The sequence below is a fragment of the Nematostella vectensis genome, chromosome 3 (genome assembly GCF_932526225.1).
Source record: "Nematostella vectensis chromosome 3, jaNemVect1.1, whole genome shotgun sequence".
NCBI classification, from domain to species: Eukaryota; Metazoa; Cnidaria; class Anthozoa; order Actiniaria; family Edwardsiidae; genus Nematostella; species Nematostella vectensis.
In genome coordinates, this window is record NC_064036.1 from 18,873,196 (window position 1) to 18,890,422 (window position 17,227).

The 17,227-nt window shown below is 42.6% G+C and overlaps 10 non-coding genes across 10 annotated transcripts; all 10 read right to left on the minus strand.

Moving 5' to 3' along the window:
- Window positions 1-1,151: 1,151 nt before the first annotated feature.
- Window positions 1,152-1,237, minus strand: Trnay-gua. The gene is given in 2 exon segments: window positions 1,152-1,187; window positions 1,201-1,237. It is a non-coding gene; the product is annotated as a tRNA-Tyr (tRNA).
- Window positions 1,238-2,104: 867 nt separating this feature from the next.
- Trnay-gua lies at window positions 2,105-2,190 on the minus strand. Its single transcript is given in 2 exon segments — window positions 2,105-2,140; window positions 2,154-2,190. It is a non-coding gene; the product is annotated as a tRNA-Tyr (tRNA).
- Window positions 2,191-2,805: 615 nt separating this feature from the next.
- Trnay-gua lies at window positions 2,806-2,891 on the minus strand. Its single transcript is given in 2 exon segments — window positions 2,806-2,841; window positions 2,855-2,891. It is a non-coding gene; the product is annotated as a tRNA-Tyr (tRNA).
- Window positions 2,892-4,729: 1,838 nt separating this feature from the next.
- On the minus strand, window positions 4,730-4,815 carry Trnay-gua. Its single transcript is given in 2 exon segments — window positions 4,730-4,765; window positions 4,779-4,815. It is a non-coding gene; the product is annotated as a tRNA-Tyr (tRNA).
- Window positions 4,816-6,488: 1,673 nt separating this feature from the next.
- On the minus strand, window positions 6,489-6,574 carry Trnay-gua. The gene is given in 2 exon segments: window positions 6,489-6,524; window positions 6,538-6,574. It is a non-coding gene; the product is annotated as a tRNA-Tyr (tRNA).
- Window positions 6,575-11,235: 4,661 nt separating this feature from the next.
- Trnay-gua lies at window positions 11,236-11,321 on the minus strand. Its single transcript is given in 2 exon segments — window positions 11,236-11,271; window positions 11,285-11,321. It is a non-coding gene; the product is annotated as a tRNA-Tyr (tRNA).
- A 626-nt stretch (window positions 11,322-11,947) lies between these two features.
- Trnay-gua lies at window positions 11,948-12,033 on the minus strand. The gene is given in 2 exon segments: window positions 11,948-11,983; window positions 11,997-12,033. It is a non-coding gene; the product is annotated as a tRNA-Tyr (tRNA).
- An 867-nt stretch (window positions 12,034-12,900) lies between these two features.
- Trnay-gua lies at window positions 12,901-12,986 on the minus strand. The gene is given in 2 exon segments: window positions 12,901-12,936; window positions 12,950-12,986. It is a non-coding gene; the product is annotated as a tRNA-Tyr (tRNA).
- Window positions 12,987-13,756: 770 nt separating this feature from the next.
- On the minus strand, window positions 13,757-13,842 carry Trnay-gua. Its single transcript is given in 2 exon segments — window positions 13,757-13,792; window positions 13,806-13,842. It is a non-coding gene; the product is annotated as a tRNA-Tyr (tRNA).
- Window positions 13,843-16,252: 2,410 nt separating this feature from the next.
- On the minus strand, window positions 16,253-16,338 carry Trnap-ugg. The gene is given in 2 exon segments: window positions 16,253-16,288; window positions 16,302-16,338. It is a non-coding gene; the product is annotated as a tRNA-Pro (tRNA).
- Window positions 16,339-17,227: the final 889 nt, after the last annotated feature.

Genomic DNA, 17,227 nt, shown 5'->3' on the forward strand with positions numbered 1-17,227 from the left:
ATTTCCATGTAACATTGCCCAACGTAAAGCGCACGTATAAAACATCCTTTGAGCCGGATTCGAACCAGCGAATTAGGGATCACAATTGTAAATCTACAGCCCCCCGCTCTACCAACTGAGCTATCGAAGGATGGATATACATTGAAAGGACAATCAACGTGACCTTGCCCAAAATAAAAAAAGCAGTGCATTAAAAAACATTCTTCGAGCCGTATTCGAACCAGCAACCTAGGGATCACAGGTATAAATCTACAGTCTCCAAGGAAAGGACATTCCATGTAACCTTGCCCAAAATAAACAGCAGTGCAAGTAAAAAAATCCTTCGAGCCGGATTCGAACCAGCGACCTAGGGATCACAGTTATAAATCTACAGTCTCCAAGGAAAGGACATTCCATGTAACCTTGCCCAAAATAAACAGCAGTGCAAGTAAAAAAATCCTTCGACCCGGATTCGAACCAGAGACCTGGGGATCACAATTATAAATCTACAGCCCCCCGCTCTACCAACTGAGCTATCGAAGGATGGATGTACATTGAAAGGACAATCAACGTGACCTTGCCCAAAATAAAAAAGCAGTGCATTGAAAAAAATTCTTCGAGCTGGATTCGAACCAGCAACCTAGGGATCACAATCATAAATCTACAGTCCCCCGCACTACAAACTGAGCTATCGAAGGATAGATGTACATGGAAAGGACAATCGACGTAACCTTGCCCAAAATAAACAGCAGTGAACGTAAAAAAAAATCCTTCGAGCCGGATTCAAACCAGCAACCTTCGGATCACAATTATAAATCTACAGTCTCCCGCTCTACCAACTGAGCTATCGAAGGATGGATGAGCATTGAAAGGGCAATCAACGTAACCTTGACCAAAATTAACAGCAGTGAACTTAAAAAAATTCTTCGAGCCGGATTCGAACCAGCAACCTAGGATCAGTCTCCAAGAAAATGAAATTCCATGTAACATTGCCCAACGTAAAGCGCACGTATAAAAAATCGTGTGAGCCGAATTCGAACCAGCGAATTAGCGATCACAATTATAAATCTACAGCCCCCGCTCTACCAACTGAGCTATCAAAGGATGGATGTACATTGAAAGGACAATCAACGTAACCTTGCCCAAAATAAACAGCAGTTCACGTAAAAAAATCCTTCGAGCCGGATTCGAACCAGCGACCTAGGGATCACAGTTATAAATCTACAGTCCCCCGCTCTACCAACTGAGCTATCGAAGGATGGATAAGCATTGAAAGGGCAATCAACGTAACCTTGACCAAAATAAACAGCAGTGAACGTAAAAAATTCTTCGAGCCGGATTCGAACCAGCAACCTAGGATCAGTCTCCAAGGAAAGGAATTTCCATGTAACATTGCCCAACGTAAAGCGCACGTATAAAACATCCTTTGAGCCGGATTCGAACCAGCGAATTAGGGATCACAATTGTAAATCTACAGCCCCCCGCTCTACCAACTGAGCTATCGAAGGATGGATATACATTGAAAGGACAATCAACGTGACCTTGCCCAAAATAAAAAAAGCAGTGCATTAAAAAACATTCTTCGAGCCGTATTCGAACCAGCAACCTAGGGATCACAGGTATAAATCTACAGTCTCCAAGGAAAGGACATTCCATGTAACCTTGCCCAAAATAAACAGCAGTGCAAGTAAAAAAATCCTTCGAGCCGGATTCGAACCAGCGACCTAGGGATCACAGTTATAAATCTACAGTCTCCAAGGAAAGGACATTCCATGTAACCTTGCCCAAAATAAACAGCAGTGCAAGTAAAAAAATCCTTCGACCCGGATTCGAACCAGAGACCTGGGGATCACAATTATAAATCTACAGCCCCCCGCTCTACCAACTGAGCTATCGAAGGATGGATGTACATTGAAAGGACAATCAACGTGACCTTGCCCAAAATAAAAAAGCAGTGCATTGAAAAAAATTCTTCGAGCTGGATTCGAACCAGCAACCTAGGGATCACAATCATAAATCTACAGTCCCCCGCACTACAAACTGAGCTATCGAAGGATAGATGTACATGGAAAGGACAATCGACGTAACCTTGCCCAAAATAAACAGCAGTGAACGTAAAAAAAAATCCTTCGAGCCGGATTCGAACCAGCAACCTAGGGATCACAATTATAAATCTACAGTCCCCCGCTCTACCAACTGAGCTATCGAAGGATGGATGTATATTGAAAGGACAATCAACGTAAACTTGGCCAAAATTAACAGTATTGCACGTAAAAAAATCTTTCGAGCCGGATTCGAACCAGCGACCTAGAAATCCCAATTATAAATCTACAGTCCTCCGCTCTACCAACTGAGCTATCGAAGGATGGATGTACATTGAAAGGACAATCAACGTAATCTTACCCAAAATATAAAAAAGCAGTGCACCTAAATAAATTTCTTCGAGCATGATTCGAACCAGCGACTCAGGGATCTCAGTTATACATCTACAGTCTCCAAGAAAAGGACATTTCATGTAATCTGTCCAAAATCAACAGCAACGCACGTAAAAAAATTCTTCGAACCGGATTCGAACCAGCAACCTAGGGATCACAATCATAAATCTACAGTCCCCCGCTCTACCAACTGAGCTATCGCATGATGGATGTACATGGAAAGGACAATCGACGAAACCTTGACTAAAATAAACAGCAGTGAACGTAAAAAAATGCTTCGAGCCGTATTCGAACCAGTGACCTAGGGATCACAGTTATAAATCTACAGTCTTCAAGAAAAGGACATTCCTTTTTACCTTACCCAAAATAAACAGCAGGGCACGTAAAATAATCCTTCAAGCCGGATTCGAACCAGCGACCTAGGGATCACAGTTATAAATCTACAGTCCCCCGCTCTACCAACTGAGCTATCGAAGGATGGATGTACATGGAAAGGACAATCAACGTAACCTTGCCCAAAATAAACAGCAGTGAACGTAAAAAATCCTTCGAGCCGGATTCGAACCAGCGACCTAGGGGTCACAACTATAAATCTACAGTCCCCCGCTCTACAAAACTGAGCTATCGAAGGATGGATGTACATGGTAAGGACAATCAACGTAACCGTGCCCAAAATAAACAGCAAGGCACCTAAAAAGAGTTTCCGATCCGGATTCAAACCAGCAACCTTCGGATCACAATTAAAAATCTACAGTCTCCCGCTCTACCAACGGAGCTATCGAAGGATGGATGAGCATTGAAAGGACAATCAACGTAACCTTGACCAAAATAAACAGCAGTGAACGTAAAAAAATTCTTCGAGCCGGATTCGAACCAGCAACCTAGGATCAGTCTCCAAGAAAATGAAATTCCATGTAACATTGCCCAACGGAAAGCGCACGTATAAAAAATCCTGTGAGCCGAATTCGAACCAGCGAATGAGGGATCACAATTGTAAATCTACAGCCCCCCGCTCTACCAACTGAGCTATCGAACCATGGATGTCCATGGAAAGGACAATCAACGTGACCTTGCCCAAAATAAAAAAGCAGTGCATTAAAAAACATTCTTCGAGCCGTATTCGAACCAGCAACCTAGGGATCACAGTTATACATCTACAGTCTCCAAGGAAAGGACATTCCATGTAACCTTGCCCAAAATAAACAGCAGTGAACGTAAAAAATCCTTCGAGCCGGATTCGAACAAGAGACCTGGGGATCACAATTATAAATCTACATTCCCCCGCCTTACCAAATGAGCTATCGAAGGATGGATGTACATGGAATGGACAATCAACGTAACCTTGCCCAAAATAAACAGAAGTGAACGTAAAAAATCCTTCGAGCCGGATTCGAACCAGCGACCTAGGGATCACAATTATAATTCTACAGTCCCCCGCTCTACAAAACTGAGCTATCGAAGGATGGATGTACATGGAAAGGACAATCAACGTAACCTTGCCCAAAATAAACAGCAAGGCACCTAAAAATATTTTTCGAGCCGGATTCAAACCAGCAACCTTCGGATCACAATTATAAATCTACAGCCCCCCGCTCTACCAACTGGGCTATCGTATGATGGATGTACATTGAAAGGACAATCAACGTAACCTTGCCCAAAATAAATCTACAGTCTCCAAGGAAAGGACATTCCATGTAACCTTCCTTAAAATAAACAGCAGTGCCACGTAACAAAATCCTTCGAGCCGGATTCGAACCAGCGACCAAGGGATGACAATTATAAATCTACAGTACCCCGTTCTACCAACTGAGCTATCGAAGGATGGATGTCAATGGAAAGGACAATCAATGAAACCTTGACCAAAATAAACGGCAGTGCACATAAAAAATCCTTCAAGCCGGATTTTAACCAGTAACATAGAGATCACAGTCATAAATATACAGTCTCCAAGGAAAGGACATTTCATGTAACCTTCCCTAAAATAAACAGCAGTGCACGTAACAAAATCCTTCGAGCCGGATTCGAACCAGCGAATTAGGGATCACAATTATAAATCTACAGCCCCCCGCTCTACCAAATGAGCTATTGAAGGATGGATGTACATTGAAAGGACAATCAACGTGACCTTGCCCAAAATAAAAAAGCAGTGCATTGAAAACAATTCTTCGAGCTGGATTCGAACCAGCAACCTAGGGATCACAATCATAAATCTACAGTCCCCTGCACTACCAACTGACCTATCGAAGGATAGATGTACATGGAAAGGACAATCGACGTAACCTTGCCCAAAATAAACAGCAGTGAACGTAAAAAAATCTTTCGAGCCGGATTCGAACCAGCAACCTAGGGATCACATTTATAAATCTACAGTCCCCCGCTCTACCAACTGAGCTATCGAAAGATGGATGTATATTGAAAGGACAATCAACGTAAACTTGGCCAAAATAAAAAAGCAGTGCACCTAAAAAAATGTTTCGAGCCGGATTCGAACCAGCGAATTAGGGATCACAATTATAAATCTACAGTCCCCCGCTTTACCAACTGTGCTATCGAAGGATGGATGTACGTGAAAAGGACAGTTAATGTAACGTTGCTCAAAATAAACAGTATTGCACGTAAAAAAATCCTTCGAGCCGGATTCGAACCAACGACCTAGGGATCACATTTATAAATCTACAGTCCCCGCTCTACCAACTGAGCTATCGAAGGATGGATGTCCATGGAAAGGACAATCAACGAAACCTTGACCAAAATAAACAGCAGTGCACATAACAATCCTTCAAGCGCATTTTAACCAGCGACCTAGAGATCACAGTCATAAATCTACAGTTCCCCGCTCTACCAACAGAGCTATCGAAGGATGGATGTATAATGTAAGGACAATCAACGTAAACTTGGCCAAAATAAAAAAGCAGTGCACCTAAAAAACATTTTCGAGCCGGATTCGAACCAGCGATTTAGGGATCACAATTATAAATCTACAGTCCCCCGCTCTACCAACTAAGCTATCTCATGATGGATGTACATGGAAAGGACAATCAACGTAACCTTGCACAAAATCAACAGCAATGAACGTAAAAAATCCTTAGAGCCGGATTCGAACCAGCGACCTAGGGATCACAATTATAAATCTACAGCCCCCCGCTCTACAAAACTGAGCTATCGAAGGATGGATGTACATGGAAAGGACAATCAACGTAACCTTGCCCAAAATAAACAGAAAGGCACCTAAAAACATTTTTCGAGCCGGATTCAAACCCGCAACCTACGGATCACAATTATAAATCTACAGCCCCCCGCTCTACCAACTGGGCTATCGAAGGATGGATGTACATTGAAAGGACAATCAACGTAACCTTGCCCAAAATAAATCTACAGTCTCCAAGGAAAGGACATTCCATGTAACCTTCTCTAAAATAAACAGCAGTGCACGTAACAAAATCCTTCGAGACGGATTCGAAAACCAGCGACCAAGGGATCACAATTATAAATCTACAGCCCCCCGCTCTACCAACTGGGCTATCGAAGGATGGATGTACATTGAAAGGACAATCAACGTAACCTTGCCCAAAATAAATCTACAGTCTCCAAGGAAAGGACATTCCATGTAACCTTCCCTAAAATAAACAGCAGTGCACGTAAGAAAATCCTTCGAGACGGATTCGAAAACCAGCGACCAAGGGATCACAATTATAAATCTGCAGTCCCCCGTTCTACCAACTGAGCTATCGAATGATGGATGTGCATGGAAAGGACAATCAACGAAACCTAGACCAAAATAAACAGCAGTGCACATAAAAAATCATTCAAGCCGGATTTTAACCACCGACCTAGAGATCACAGTCATAAATCTACAGTCTCCAAGGAAAGGACATTTCATGTAACCTTGCCCAAAATAAACAGCAGTGCACGTAAAACAATCCTTCGAGCCGGATTCGAACCAGCAACCTAGGGATCACAGTTATAAATCTACATTCCCCCGCTCTACCAACTGAGCTATCGAAGGATGGATGTACATTGAAAGGACAATCAACGTAACCTTGCCCAAAATAAACAGCAGTTCACGTAAAAAAATCCTTCGAGCCGGATTCGAACCAGCGACCTAGGGATCACAGTTATAAATCTACAGTCCCCCGCTCTACCAACTGAGCTATCGAAGGATGGATGAGCATTGAAAGGGCAATCAACGTAACCTTGACCAAAATAAACAGCAGTGAACGTAAAAAATTCTTATAGCCGGATTCGAACCAGCAACCTAGGATCAGTCTCCAAGGAAAGGAATTTCCATGTAACATTGCCCAACGTAAAGCACACGTATAAAACATCCTTTGAGCCGGATTCGAACCAGCGAATTAGGGATCACAATTGTAAATCTACAGCCCCCCGCTCTACCAACGGAGCTATCGAAGGATGGATGTACATTGAAAGGACAATCAACGTGACCTTGCCCAAAATAAAAAAGCAGTGCATTAAAAAAAATTCTTCGAGCCGGATTCGAACCAGCAACCTAGGGATCACAATCATAAATCTACAGTCCCCCGCACTACCAACTGAGCTATCGAAGGATAGATGTACATTGAAAGGACAATCAACGTGACCTTGCCCAAAATAAAAAAGCAGTGCATTAAAAAAAATTCTTCGAGCCGGATTCGAACCAGCGATTTAGGGATCACAATTATAAATCTACAGTCCCCCGCTTTACCAACTGAGCTATCGAAGGATGGATGTATATTGAAAGGACAATAAACGTAAACTTGGCCAAAATAAAAAGGCAGTGCACCTAAAAAAAACTCTTCGAGCCGGATTTGAACCAGCGATTTAGGGATCACAATTATAAATCTACAGTCCCCCGCTTTACCAACTCCGCTATCGAAGGATGGGTGTACGTGGGAAGGACAATCAACGTAATCTTGCCCAAAATAAAAAAAAGCAGTACACCTAAAAAATGTTCTTCGAGCAGGATTCGAACCAGCGATTTAGCGATCACAGTTATACATCTACAGTCTCCAAGGAAAGGACATTCCATGTTACCTTGCCCAAAATAAACAGCAGTGAACGTAAAAAATCCTTCGAGCCGGATTCGAACCAGCGACCTAGGGATCACAATTATAAATCTACAGTCCCCCGCTCTACAAAACTGAGCTATCGAAGGATGGATGTACATGGAAAGGACAATCAACGTAACCTTGCCCAAAATAAACAGCAAGGCACCTAAAAACATTTTTCGAGCCGGATTCAAACCAGCAACCTTCGGATCACAATTATAAATCTACAGCCCCCCGCTCTACCAACTGGGCTATCGTATGATGGATGTACATTGAAAGGACAATCAACGTAACCTTGCCCAAAATAAATCTACAGTCTCCAAGGAAAGGACATTCCATGTAACCTTCCTTAAAATAAACAGCAGTGCCACGTAACAAAATCCTTCGAGCCGGATTCGAACCAGCGACCAAGGGATGACAATTATAAATCTACAGTACCCCGTTCTACCAACTGAGCTATCGAAGGATGGATGTCAATGGAAAGGACAATCAACGAAACCTTGACCAAAATAAACGGCAGTGCACATAAAAAATCCTTCAAGCCGGATTTTAACCAGTAACAGAGAGATCACAGTCATAAATATACAGTCTCCAAGGAAAGGACATTTCATGTAACCTTCCCTAAAATAAACAGCAGTGCACGTAACAAAATCCTTCGAGCCGGATTCGAACCAGCGAATTAGGGATCACAATTATAAATCTACAGCCCCCCGCTCTACCAAATGAGCTATTGAAGGATGGATGTACAATGAAAGGACAATCAACGTGACCTTGCCCAAAATAAAAAAGCAGTGCATTGAAAACAATTCTTCGAGCTGGATTCGAACCAGCAACCTAGGGATCACAGTTATAAATCTACAGTCCCCCGCTCTACCAACTGAGCTATCGAAGGATGGATGTACATGGAAAGGACAATCAACGTAACCTTGCCCAAAATAAACAGAAGTGAACGTAAAAAATCCTTCGAGCCGGATTCGAACCAGCGACCTAGGGATCACAATTATAATTCTACAGTCCCCCGCTCTACAAAACTAAGCTATCGAAAGATGGATATACATGGAAAGGACAATCAACGTAACCTTGCCCAAAATAAACAGCAAGGCACCTAAAAATATTTTTCGAGCCGGATTCAAACCAGCAACCTTCGGATCACAATTATAAATCTACAGCCCCCCGCTCTACCAACTGGGCTATCGTATGATGGATGTACATTGAAAGGACAATCAACGTAACCTTGCCTAAAATAAATCTACAGTCTCCAAGGAAAGGACATTCCATGTAACCTTCCTTAACATAAACAGCAGTGCCACGTAACAAAATCCTTCGAGCCGGATTCGAACCAGCGACCAAGGGATGACAATTATAAATCTACAGTACCCCGTTCTACCAACTGAGCTATCGAAGGATGGATGTCAATGGAAAGGACAATCAACAAAACCTTGACCAAAATAAACGGCAGTGCACATAAAAAATCCTTCAAGCCGGATTTTAACCAGTAACATAGAGATCACAGTCATAAATATACAGTCTCCAAGGAAAGGACATTTCATGTAACCTTTCCTAAAATAAACAGCAGTGCACGTAACAAAATCCTTCGAGCCGGATTCGAACCAGCGAATTAGGGATCACAATTATAAATCTACAGACCCCGCTCTACCAAATGAGCTATTGAAGGATGGATGTACAATGAAAGGACAATCAACGTGACCTTGCCCAAAATAAAAAAGCAGTGCATTGAAAATAATTCTTCGAGCTGGATTCGAACCAGCAACCTAGGGATCACAATCATAAATCTACAGTCCCATGCACTACCAACTGAGCTATCGAAGGATAGATGTACATGGAAAGGACAATTGACGTAACCTTGCCCAAAATAAACAGCAGTGAACGTAAAAAATCCTTCGAGCCGGATTCGAACCAGCGACCTAGGGATCACAATTATAAATCTACAGTCCCCCGCTCTACAAAACTGAGCTATCAAAGGATGGATGTACATGGAAAGGACAATCAACGTAACCTTGCCCAAAATAAACAGCAAGGCACCTAAAAACATTTTTCGAGCCGGATTCAAACCAGCAACCTTCGGATCACAATTATAAATCTACAGCCCCCCGCTCTACCAACTGGGCTATCGTATGATGGATGTACATTGAAAGGACAATCAACGTAACCTTGCCCAAAATAAATCTACAGTCTCCAAGGAAAGGACATTCTATGTAACCTTCCTTAAAATAAACAGCAGTGCCACGTAACAAAATCCTTCGAGCCGGATTCGAACCAGCGACCAAGGGATGACAATTATAAATCTACAGTACCCCGTTCTACCAACTGAGCTATCGAAGGATAGATGTCAATGGAAAGGACAATCAACGAAACCTTGACCAAAATAAACGGCAGTGCACATAAAAAATCCTTCAAGCCGGATTTTAACCAGTAACATAGAGATCACATTCATAAATATACAGTCTCCAAGGAAAGGACATTTCATGTAACCTTCCCTAAAATAAACAGCAGTGCACGTAACAAAATCCTTCGAGCCGGATTCGAACCAGCGAATTAGGGATCACAATTATAAATCTACAGCCCCCCGCTCTACCAAATGAGCTATTGAAGGATGGATGTACAATGAAAGGACAATCAACGTGACCTTGCCCAAAATAAAAAAGCAGTGCATTGAAAACAATTCTTCGAGCTGGATTCGAACCAGCAGCCTAGGGATCACAGTTATAAATCTACAGTCCCCCGTTTCTCCAACTGAGCTATCGAAGGATGGATGTACATGGAAAGGACAATCAACGTAACATTGCCCAAAATAAACAGAAGTGAACGTAAAAAATCCTTCGAGCCGGATTCGAACCAGCGACCTAGGGATCACAATTATAAATCTACAGTCCCCCGCTCTACAAAACTGAGCTATCGAAGGATGGATGTACATGAAAAGGACAATCAACGTAACCTTGCCCAAAATAAACAGCAAGGCACCTAAAAACATTTTTCGAGCCGGATTCAAACCAGCAACCTTCGGATCACAATTATAAATCTACAGCCCCCCGCTCTACCAACTGGGCTATCGTATGATGGATGTACATTGAAAGGACAATCAACGTAACCTTGCCCAAAATAAATCTACAGTCTCCAAGGAAAGGACATTCTATGTAACCTTCCTTAAAATAAACAGCAGTGCCACGTAACAAAATCCTTCAAGCCGGATTCGAACCAGCGACCAAGGGATGACAATTATAAATCTACAGTACCCCGTTCTACCAACTGAGCTATCGAAGGATGGATGTCAATGGAAAGGACAATCAACGAAACCTTGACCAAAATAAACTTCAGTGCACATAAAAAATCCTTCAAGCCGGATTTTAACCAGTAACATAGAGATCACAGTCATAAATATACAGTCTCCAAGGAAAGGACATTTCATGTAACCTTCCCTAAAATAAACAGCAGTGCACGTAACAAAATCCTTCGAGCCGGATTCGAACCAGCGAATTAGGGATCACAATTATAAATCTACAGCCCCCCGCTCTACCAAATGAGCTATTGAAGGATGGATGTACATTGAAAGGACAATCAACGTGACCTTGCCCAAAATAAAAAAGCAGTGCATTGAAAACAATTCTTCGAGCTGGATTCGAACCAGCAACCTAGGGATCACAATCATAAATCTACAGTCCCCTGCACTACCAACTGAGCTATCGAAGGATAGATGTACATGGAAAGGACAATCGACGTAACCTTGCCCAAAATAAACAGCAGTGAACGTAAAAAAATCCTTCGAGCCGGATTCGAACCAGCAACCTAGGGATCACAATTATAAATCTACAGTCCCCCGCTCTACCAACTGAGCTATCGAAGGATGGATGTCAATGGAAAGGACAATCAACGTAACCTTGCCCAAAATAAACAGAAGTGAACGTAAAAAATCCTTCGAGCCGGATTAGAACCAGCGACCTAGCGATCACAATTATAAATCTACAGTCCCCCGCTCTACAAAACTGAGCTATCGAAGGATGGATGTACATGGAAAGGACAATCAACGTAACCTTGCCCAAAATAAACAGCAAGGCACCTAAAAAGAGTTTTCGAGCCGGATTCAAACCAGCAACCTTCGGATCACAATTATAAATCTACAGTCTCCCGCTCTACCAACTGAGCTATCGAAGGATGGATGAGCATTGAAAGGGCAATCAACGTAACCTTGACCAAAATTAACAGCAGTGAACTTAAAAAAATTCTTCGAGCCGGATTCGAACCAGCAACCTAGGATCAGTCTCCAAGAAAATGAAATTCCATGTAACATTGCCCAACGTAAAGCGCACGTATAAAAAATCCTGTGAGCCGAATTCGAACCAGCGAATTAGCGATCACAATTATAAATCTACAGCCCCCGCTCTACCAACTGAGCTATCGAAGGATGGATGTACATGGAAAGGACAATCAACGTAACCTTGCCCAAAATAAACAGCAGTTCACGTAAAAAAATCCTTCGAGCCGGATTCGAACCAGCGACCTAGGGATCACAGTTATAAATCTACAGTCCCCCGCTCTACCAACTGAGCTATCGAAGGATGGATAAGCATTGAAAGGGCAATCAACGTAACCTTGACCAAAATAAACAGCAGTGAACGTAAACAATTCTTCGAGCCGGATTCGAACCAGCAACCTAGGATCAGTCTCCAAGGAAAGGAATTTCCATGTAACATTGCCCAACGTAAAGCGCACGTATAAAACATCCTTTGAGCCGGATTCGAACCAGCGAATTAGGGATCACAATTGTAAATCTACAGCCCCCCGCTCTACCAACTGAGCTATCGAAGGATGGATATACATTGAAAGGACAATCAACGTGACCTTGCCCAAAATAAAAAAAGCAGTGCATTAAAAAACATTCTTCGAGCCGTATTCGAACCAGCAACCTAGGGATCACAGGTATAAATCTACAGTCTCCAAGGAAAGGACATTCCATGTAACCTTGCCCAAAATAAACAGCAGTGCAAGTAAAAAAATCCTTCGAGCCGGATTCGAACCAGCGACCTAGGGATCACAGTTATAAATCTACAGTCTCCAAGGAAAGGACATTCCATGTAACCTTGCCTAAAATAAACAGCAGTGCAAGTAAAAAAATCCTTCGACCCGGATTCGAACCAGAGACCTGGGGATCACAATTATAAATCTACAGCCCCCTGCTCTACCAACTGAGCTATCGAAGGATGGATGTACATTGAAAGGACAATCAACGTGACCTTGCCCAAAATAAAAAAGCAGTGCATTGAAAAAAATTCTTCGAGCTGGATTCGAACCAGCAACCTAGGGATCACAATCATAAATCTACAGTCCCCCGCACTACAAACTGAGCTATCGAAGGATAGATGTACATGGAAAGGACAATCGACGTAACCTTGCCCAAAATAAACAGCAGTGAACGTAAAAAAAAATCCTTCGAGCCGGATTCGAACCAGCAACCTAGGGATCACAATTATAAATCTACAGTCCCCCGCTCTACCAACTGAGCTATCGAAGGATGGATGTATATTGAAAGGACAATCAACGTAAACTTGGCCAAAATAAAAAAGCAGTGCACCTAAAAAACTTTTTCGAGCCGGATTCGAACCAGCGAATTAGGGATCACAATCATAAATCTACAGTCCCCCGCTTTACCAACTGTGCTATCGAAGGATGGATGTATGTGGAAAGGACAATTAATGTAACGTTGCCCAAAATAAACAGTATTGCACGTAAAAAAATCTTTCGAGCCGGATTCGAACCAGCGACCTAGAAATCCCAATTATAAATCTACAGTCCTCCGCTCTACCAACTGAGCTATCGAAGGATGGATGTACATTGAAAGGACAATCAACGTAATCTTACCCAAAATATAAAAAAGCAGTGCACCTAAATAAATTTCTTCGAGCATGATTCGAACCAGCGACTTAGGGATCTCAGTTATACATCTACAGTCTCCAAGAAAAGGACATTTCATGTAATCTGTCCAAAATCAACAGCAACGCACGTAAAAAAATTCTTCGAACCGGATTCGAACCAGCAACCTAGGGATCACAATCATAAATCTACAGTCCCCCGCTCTACCAACTGAGCTATCGCATGATGGATGTACATGGAAAGGACAATCGACGAAACCTTGACTAAAATAAACAGCAGTGAACGTAAAAAAATGCTTCGAGCCGTATTCGAACCAGTGACCTAGGGATCACAGTTATAAATCTACAGTCTTCAAGAAAAGGACATTCCTTTTTACCTTACCCAAAATAAACAGCAGGGCACGTAAAATAATCCTTCAAGCCGGATTCGAACCAGCGACCTAGGGATCACAGTTATAAATCTACAGTCCCCCGCTCTACCAACTGAGCTATCGAAGGATGGATGTACATGGAAAGGACAATCAACGTAACCTTGCCCAAAATAAACAGCAGTGAACGTAAAAAATCCTTCGAGCCGGATTCGAACCAGCGACCTAGGGGTCACAACTATAAATCTACAGTCCCCCGCTCTACAAAACTGAGCTATCGAAGGATGGATGTACATGGTAAGGACAATCAACGTAACCGTGCCCAAAATAAACAGCAAGGCACCTAAAAAGAGTTTCCGATCCGGATTCAAACCAGCAACCTTCGGATCACAATTAAAAATCTACAGTCTCCCGCTCTACCAACGGAGCTATCGAAGGATGGATGAGCATTGAAAGGACAATCAACGTAACCTTGACCAAAATAAACAGCAGTGAACGTAAAAAAATTCTTCGAGCCGGATTCGAACCAGCAACCTAGGATCAGTCTCCAAGAAAATGAAATTCCATGTAACATTGCCCAACGGAAAGCGCACGTATAAAAAATCCTGTGAGCCGAATTCGAACCAGCGAATGAGGGATCACAATTGTAAATCTACAGCCCCCCGCTCTACCAACTGAGCTATCGAACCATGGATGTCCATGGAAAGGACAATCAACGTGACCTTGCCCAAAATAAAAAAGCAGTGCATTAAAAAACATTCTTCGAGCCGTATTCGAACCAGCAACCTAGGGATCACAGTTATACATCTACAGTCTCCAAGGAAAGGACATTCCATGTAACCTTGCCCAAAATAAACAGCAGTGAACGTAAAAAATCCTTCGAGCCGGATTCGAACAAGAGACCTGGGGATCACAATTATAAATCTACATTCCCCCGCCTTACCAAATGAGCTATCGCATGATGGATGTACATGGAAAGGACAATCAACGTCACCTTGCCCAAAATAAAAAAAAGCAGTACACCTAAAAAATTTTCTTCGAGCAGGATTCGAACCAGCGATTTAGGGATCACAGTTATACATCTACAGTCTCCAAGAAAAGGACATTCCATGTAATCTGTCCAAAATAAACAGCAGTGCACGTAAAAAAATCCTTCGAGCCGGATTCGAACCAGCAACCTAGGGATCACAGTTATAAATCTACAGTCTCCAAGGAAATGACATTCCTTGTAATCTTGCCCAAAATAAACAGCAGTGCACGTAAAAAAAATCCTTCAAGCCGGATTCAAACGAGCGACCTAGGGATCACAGTTATAAATCTAAAGTCTCCAAGGATAGGACATTCAATGTAAACTTGCCCAAAATAAACAGCAGTGCACGTAAAAAAATCCTTCGAGCAGGATTAGAACGAGCGACCTAGTGATCACAGTTATAAATCTACAGTTCCGCCGCTCTACCAACTGAGCTATCGACGGATGGATGTCCATGGAAAGGACAATCAAAGAAACCTTGACCAAAATAAACAACAGCGCACATAAAAAATCCTTCGGGCCGTATTCGAACCAGCGACCTATTGATCACAGTTATAAATCTAAAGTCTCCAAGGAAAGGACATTCCATGTAACCTTGCCCAAAATAAACAGCAGTGCACATAAAAAATCCTTCGAGCTTGATTCGAACCAGCGACCTAGGGATCACAGTTATAAATCTACAGTCCCTCGCTCTACCAACTGAGCTATCGAAGGTTGGATATACAAGGAAAGGACATTACATTTAACCTTGCCCAACATCAAGCACAATGCACGGATAAAAAATTCTTCGACCTGGATTCGAACCAGCGACCTAGGAATCAGAGTTATAAATCCCAAGTCCCCTGCTCCACCAACTGAGCTTTCGAAGGATGGATGTACACGGAAAGGACAATCAACGTTACCTTGCCCAAAATATTCAGCAGTGCACGTAAAAAAACATTCGAGCCCGATTCGGACCAGCGACCTACGGATCACAGTTATAAATAGGGGAAGGACAATTTACGTAACCTTGCCCAAAATAAGCGGCAGTGCAAATATAGAAAAATCATTCGATCCAGATACGAACCAGCGACCTAAGGATTACAATTATAAATCCCCAGTCACCCGCTATACCAACTGAGCTATCGAAGGATGGATGTACAGGGAAAGGACAATCAAAGTAACCTTCCCCAAAATATTTAGCAGTGCACCTAAAAAATCCTTCGAGCAGGATTCGAACAAGCGACCTAGGGATCACAGTTACAAATCTACAGTCCCCTGCTCTACCAACTGAGCTATCAAAGGATGGATGTACGACAGAAGGACATTGCATATAACATTGCCCAACATGAAGCGCAGTGCACGTATAAAAAAAATCATTCTAGCCGGAATCGAACAAGCGACCTAGGGATTACAGTTATAAATCTACAGTTCCCCGCTCTACCAACTGAGCTATGGAAGGATGGATGCACAGGAAAAGGACAATCAACGTAACCTTGCCTAAAACAAACAGCAGTCCACGTAATAAAAAACCTTCGAGCCGGATTCGAACCAGCGATCTAGGGATCACAGTTGTATATCCCAAGTCCCCCGCTCTACCAACAGAGCTATCGAAGGATGGATGTACAAGAAAAGGAAATTACATGTAACGTTGCCCAACATCAAGCTCAGTGCACGTATAAAAACTCTATCTAACTGGACTCGACCCAGCGACCTAGAGCTCACAGTTATTATTCTACAGTGCAGTGCAAATATAGAAAAATCATTCGATCCAGATACGAACCAGCGACCTAAGTATCAGAGATATACTTATATATAACTGAGATATACGAAGGTAGGATATTCAAGGAAATGACATTCCATGTAACATTGCCCAACATAAAGCGCAGTGCACGTATGGAAAATTCCTTCGAGCTGGGTCTAAACTGTCACAGTTATAAATCTACAGTCCCCCGCTGTACCAACTGAGCTATCGAGGGATGGGTGTACAAGGGAAGGATATTCCAGGTAAACACTTAAAGGGCAGTTCACGTATAAAAATCACAGTTATAAATCTATACAGGCTGAGCCATCGAAGGGTGTATGCAGTGTTGTGAGTAGTCTGGGGATGATCAACAATTTGTCAAAGTACGAATCCAGTATGGCTGGACTAGCCGCCCAGTAAGAACCCTGCTTAAAAAAGAAGCATGTTGTGTTTGGGAACCCTGAACATAATGCAGCATTAACCAAGTTAAAGTGAGTACTCACTAGCAAACCGGTGCTGCGGTTCTATGACATCAACTTACCCAACACCCTACAGAAGGACGCCTCGAAGAGTGGGCTAGGTGCCTGTCTCTTACAGAATGGTCAGCCTGTGTCTTATGCCTCAAGGACAATGACAAGTGCTGAACAAAATTATGCACAAATAAAGAAAGAGATGCTAACTATTGTTTTTGGGTGTGAACGGTTCAACATTTACACGTATGGGGCACACATTGACGTAATGTCATACCACAAGCCGCCTCTA